This window comes from Amblyraja radiata, chromosome 3 (assembly GCF_010909765.2).
Source record: "Amblyraja radiata isolate CabotCenter1 chromosome 3, sAmbRad1.1.pri, whole genome shotgun sequence".
Classification (NCBI taxonomy): Eukaryota; Metazoa; Chordata; class Chondrichthyes; order Rajiformes; family Rajidae; genus Amblyraja; species Amblyraja radiata.
The window spans coordinates 100,653,115-100,659,114 of record NC_045958.1 but is presented as its reverse complement, the minus strand read 5'-3'; the positions used below and the strand labels follow the sequence as shown (position 1 = coordinate 100,659,114).

Sequence of the window (6,000 nt, the reverse complement as noted above, 5' to 3'; positions counted from 1 at the left end):
TCAATGTTCTATGATCTGAATACGACAAAAGCAACAAGGCTGCATGATTATAAGTGCATGAAATGTTGTATTTGGTCGAAGGATCGGAAGAAGAAGGATTTTCACAATTTTTCAAGAACTTTCAGTCTGTTTAAGCTGAAGCAATGGAAATCTCATTATGCTGTCTTCATTCTGATTGAATCAAAAACCTCATTATGCCCAGGATGAAGCTCCCCCTTCCCAGTTCTCTGACATATAAAATTCTGAAGGGATTGGACAGGCTAGATGCAGGACAAATGTTCCCGATGTTGGGGGAGTCCAGAACTAGGGGTCACAGTTTAGGAATACTGGGTAGGCCATTTGGGACTGAGATGAGGAAAAACCTCTTCACCCAGAGAGTTGAGGATCTGTGGAATTCTCTGCCAAAGAAGACAGTGGAGGCCAATTCACAGGATGTTTTCAAGAGAGAGTTGGATGTGGCTTTTTGGGCTAATGGAATCAAGGGATATGGGGAGAAAGCAGGAATAGGATACTGATTCTGGATAAACAGCTATGATCATATTGAATGGTGGTGCTGACTCAAAGGGCCGAATGGCCTACTCCTGCACCTATGTTCTGTTTCTATGTCCGTATGTTTCAGTCCGACTGTCTCTGACTATATTTTATCTCTGTTTGCTTTGTTGTTAGCTTCCTCCAGCTAACAATGATATATTCTACATTTTGCTTGATCACCATCTCCTTTGTTCTGCTTTCACACCTTACACTTCCTTACCCATTCACCTCCCTCTCCACAGACTTATGTATGTCACTGTATGTCATGTTGTCACTTGCGCGCGGAGCACTAAGGCAAATTCCTTGTTTGTGAATACTTGGCCAATAAACGTATTCATTCATTCATTCATTCATTCATTCATTCATTCACTCAGTTTGAAGAAGGGTCTCGACCCGAAACGTCACCCATTCCTTTTCTCCAGAGACGCTGCCTGTCCCGCTGAGTTACTCCAGCATTTTGTCTCTCTCTCCTAATGCACTCCATGCTGCGATCTGGTGGATAACACACCTCTTATGATTTTAAAAGCAAGGTCAAAGAATCTGCAGTCGAGAAAAGTTTAATGAATTCTCGAGACATCCCTTTGCTATTCTCCTCGTTATAATTGGGATCAGGATGAGTTTGCACGCTCTCCTTATAATTAAATGCCCTCAGAGGATGTGCCGACCCTTCTCCCAGTGCTTCCCATCGTGCTGCTCTCACACAAATGTGAAGGAAGATGAGAGGGTTTGTACTTTACAGCCTTCACGTATTGTTCCAGATCGATCATTCCATCTCTCCTCGCTAGCAAAGAGGTGCAGCAACTCGCACATAAGGTCATAAGTGATAGGAGCAGAATTGGGCCATTCAGCCCATCACGTCTACTCCACCATTCAATCATGGCAGATCTATCTCTCCCTCCTAACCCCATTCTCCCCATCACCCCTGTCACCCGCACTGATCTACGGCAGTATGGAGTTGTAAAATAGTCCCAAGGTGCATCACACGCAAGGTACCAAAGAAAACGACGCCCAATGATATAAAAGGTCAGAATATGCGTAGGCCAATGGTAGATCACCAGAAAAACTTAAAAAGGGAAGAGAAGGAGGTGGAGATGTGAAGAGGGGAATTTCTGGTGTTTGGACAACTACGTTGTGGCAATAAGCCAGAATTAGAGGAAAAAGGAGGTTATATGAAGATTGTAAACCTGGAGAAAATTATTTAAAAAAAAGGAAGAAATAGCCATGGAAGCATGTAAACAACAGCGAGGACTTAAAACGGAGTAGTCATCAAAGAGGGATCTGTGGATGTTAGGGTGATGTGTAGAAACAAGGAACTGCAGATGCTGGCTTACAAAATAAAAGATACAACAAAGGCTCTAAGTGCTGGAGTAACTCAGAGGGTCAGACAGCATCTCGGGAGAGCATGGATAGGTGACGTTTCGGGTCAGACCCTTATTCAGACTGGTTGGGTAATATTGGAACAAGTTACGGTGAGTTACGGGTGAATTTTGTTAAATTCTGAAGACTGGTGAAGAGAAAGCTGTTTTGTGGTCATTAGGATTTTTTTTAGTTTAGTTTAGCGCGGAAACAGGCACTTCGGCCAACCGGGTCCACGCTAACTAGCGATCCCCGCACATTAACACTATCCTACACCCACTAGGGACAATTTTTACATTTACCAAGCCAATTAACCTACAAACCTGCACGTCTTTGGAGTGTGGGAGGAAACCGAAGATCTCGGAGAAAACCCACGTGGTCACGGGGAGAACGTACAAGCTTCGTACAGGCAGCACCCGTAGTTGGGATCGAACCCAGGTCTCCGGTGCTGCATTTGCTGTAAGGCAGCAACTCTACCGCTACCCCACCGTGACCACCCAGGTTAGCAGTGAGGCGTATGCAGGGATATTGAGGGACAAAATAATGTGCAAAGTGTAAGGGCTGGGGCAGGGGAAGCCAAAGGGAATAATGGCAGGGAAGCCAAAGGGAATAGTGGAGAGTAAGTGTCTTTAATCTTACTGAGAGAGATACATAAGCTCCTCGCAAGTACTGTTGGAGGTGCAGTTCCAGGGGGCTTTTGAACCGACTAGAATAATTTGTGTAAAGTTGAGAAGTGAGCCAAGAGTTTTATCTTTGGCAGTTCAGAATGATCCTGGAATAGTAGACAGATTTCTCGAGCAGATCAATGGTTCACGTTGATGGATCATTAGACCAGTCACGTACAAGAAGCATCGGCAAGCAACGATTATTGTCCAGGTAGATGACTTTCTGCTTGTTGGGCAGAGTTGGAACCATTCACGTTGACAAGAATATTCCAGCTCATATTGTTTGTGCTTGTTTAGACAATTTACAATGATACCAAAGCCAATTAATCTACAAACCTGTACGTCTTTGGAGTGTGGGAGGAAACCCACGCAGGTCATGGGGAGAACGTACAAACTCCATACAGACAGCACCCATTGTCAGGATCGAACCCGGGTCACTGGTGGTGTAAGGCAGCACATCTACCGCTGCGCCACCGTGCCACAGTTCTACAACATTCCTTCCAAAGGAGACTGAATCCATCACAAATTTCCTTTATAATGAATTATAGAGTCATAGAGTTGTACAACATGGAAACAAGCCATTTGGACCAACCTGCCTACGCCGACCAAAATGCCCATCTACATGAGTCCCGCCTGCCTGCTTTTGGCCCACGTCCCTTTCATCGTTTCCTATCCATGACCCTTATGTATGTTTTGAAAATGCACCATTTTGTTTTACAGGAGACCAACTTCTTCTTTCGTGTCCATCTTCCATGTTTCAAATGTTGACGTCGCTGTCATCATCCGTCCTGACAAGGACACAAGTTTCCGGTGACAATCAGTGGAGCCTTCACTTGTTGCAATAGATGATGGTGGTAGCAGAATTAGCTCAGGATACTTCTAGTTTCCAGCCCCGCGACATGGATGCTTCTGCTATGGGGCCAGGAGACCAACAATCAAGTGTTTCTGTAGGAAGGAACTGCAGATGCTGGTTTAAACCAAAGATAGACACAAAAATCTGGAGTAACTCAGCGGGACAGGCAGCATCTCTGGAGAAACGGATTAGGTGACATATCGGATCTCGACCTGAAACGTCCTATTCTTTTTCTCCAGAGATGCTGTCTGATTCTCTGAGTTACTCCAGCTTTACATGCCTATCAAGTATTTCTGTTGCCTGATTCATAGCAGAGCTCCAGGGATAAGCATTTCATTTTACCCAGAGCTATTCTGTACATCGACTGGGTCTGTGCAAGAATTTAAACGTAGCTCTTTTTTATAGGGCAGCACTGTAGCTTAGTGGGGGTGACACTGTGGTCCAGCAGTAGAGGTGCTGCCTTACAGCGCCAAAGACCCGGGTTTGATCTTCATCTCGGGTACTCTCCGTGTGGAGTTTGCACGTTCTCCCTGTGACCGCATGGGATTTCTCCGGTAGCTCTGGTCTCCTCCCACATACCAAAGGCATGCAAGCTTGTAGGTTAATTGTCCTCTGTAACTTGCCCCTAGCGTGTAGGATAGAACTAGTGTATGGGTGATCGATGGACAGAGAGAAAAGGGATGCAAGAGTTACTAGATATCAATATTCATACCCCTGGGTTGCAAGCTGCTTTGGTGGACTCGGTGGCATGTAGGGCCTGTTTCCATGCTGTATCTCCAAACTAAACTAAACTAAACTAAGCTAAGCTAAACTAAACTAAACTAAATTAAACTAAACTAAACTGAACTGAACTGAACTAAACTGAACTGAACTGAACTAAGCTAAACTAAACTAAATTAATAGTATATACACACATACAAACATACACGGTTTCACTCGGGCAGCTTACAACTGCCCAACTTACAAATTAGCAGTATGAATATTGATTTCTCTAATTTCAAGTAACCCTTGCATCCCCTCTCTCTCTTTCACTCCCCACCCTGGTCAGCATACTAGTTTCACCATCATCCTGCTGAGTTTCATTGTTGGTATAACTCGTGTTCACTTCGCCCTCAGCTACCAATGGCCCATTTCCTTTAACCGTTACTTTTTTGCACATCTTTAATTTATTTGTTCTATGTCTGTCTATATCACCATCTATACCTCCCGTTTCTCTTTCCTCTGACTCTCAGTCTGAAGAAGGGTCTCCACCCGAGACGTCACCCGTCCCGTTTCCGCAGGGATGCTGCCTGTCCCGCTGGGTTTCTCCAGCTTTTTGTGTCTATCTTCTTCAACATGCACACTTGTTAGTGGTAGGATATATTTGTCTCTGTTTTCTCTCAAGCTTCCAGCACATACACACTGCCTGTGTTCAACTCTGAAATATGACTTTTGTTTTAAAGTGTCCATTCTTGTTTGTAATCGGAACGTCGTGCAGATGGATATAAAATTGTTATTGAATAAGTCTGCTCTCATCTGTTCTTAGCGATTGAGTACGGGTCCCTGCTGTTAATCTGCCTTGAAATGGAAATACACAAAGTGCCACAGAATTGTGCAGTCAAGGTTAAAATAATGGCCTAAGATTGTGGTTCATGGCATGTCTAATTATTCTTCATTAATCAAACCCAGCAGTGCTGGCTCACCACAGGCAAATTAAAATGACAGAAAATGCTGAATGACTTAGTGGGTCAAAGAGCAACCATGGAGACAGGAAGGTATAGTTACTGATTCAAGTTGACGACCCACTGTCAGAATGACAGTCAAGTCGCTGGGGTGTAAATATTAACCCTTGCTTTTCCTTCTCCACAGATGCTGCCTGACCTGTCGGGCCTGTCAGGGCTTCCTTTCTTTCATATATTTCTAGCATCTATAATAGAGTCATAGTGATATAGTGTGGATACAGGCCCTTCGACCCAACTTGCCCACACCAGCCAACATGTCCCAGCTACACTAGTCCCACCTGCCCACGTTTGGTCCATATCCCTCCAAACCCGTCCTATCAATGTACCTGCCCAACTGTTTCTTAAACATTGGAATAATCCCAGCCTCAACTACCTCCTCTGGCAGATTGTTCCACACCATTTGTGTGGAAAAGTTACCCATCGGATTCCTATTAAATCTTTTCTCCTTCACCTTAAACCTATGTCCTCTGGTCCTCGATTTGTCTACTCAGGGCAAGCGACTCTGTGCATCTACCTGATCTGTTCCTCTCATGATTTCATACACTAAACTCTCCCGCACTTTTTAAACAGTCAGGACAAGGACAAAAACTACTTAGTTTTAAGCGCCTAATCTATAATGTTGTGTTTTTTGTTTTAAATTCTCCAGATGTCTCTGGACAGTCAGAACCATTTTCCCCAGGGTGGTAATGTCAAAGACTAGAGGGCACACCTTTAAGGTGAGAGGGACAAAGTTTAAAAGGGGCAATGTTTTTAGACAGAGAATGATGGGTGCCAGGAACACACTGACAGAGGTGGTAGTGGAAACAGATACGATAGCAGCATTGAAGAGGTATTTAGGTAGGCACTTGGATATACAAGGAATGGAGGGATTTAG

General features: G+C 44.3%; 1 protein-coding gene across 1 annotated transcript in view; it reads right to left on the bottom strand.

The window, feature by feature from the left end:
* Positions 1-2,827: 2,827 nt before the first annotated feature.
* Positions 2,828-6,000, bottom strand: part of epha5 (EPH receptor A5) — a 313,137-nt gene continuing 309,964 nt past the window's right edge. The window contains exon 18 of the transcript XR_004411473.1: positions 2,828-2,840. The gene's annotated coding sequence lies outside the window, so the exon portion shown is untranslated. The remainder of the gene's footprint in view (positions 2,841-6,000) is intronic.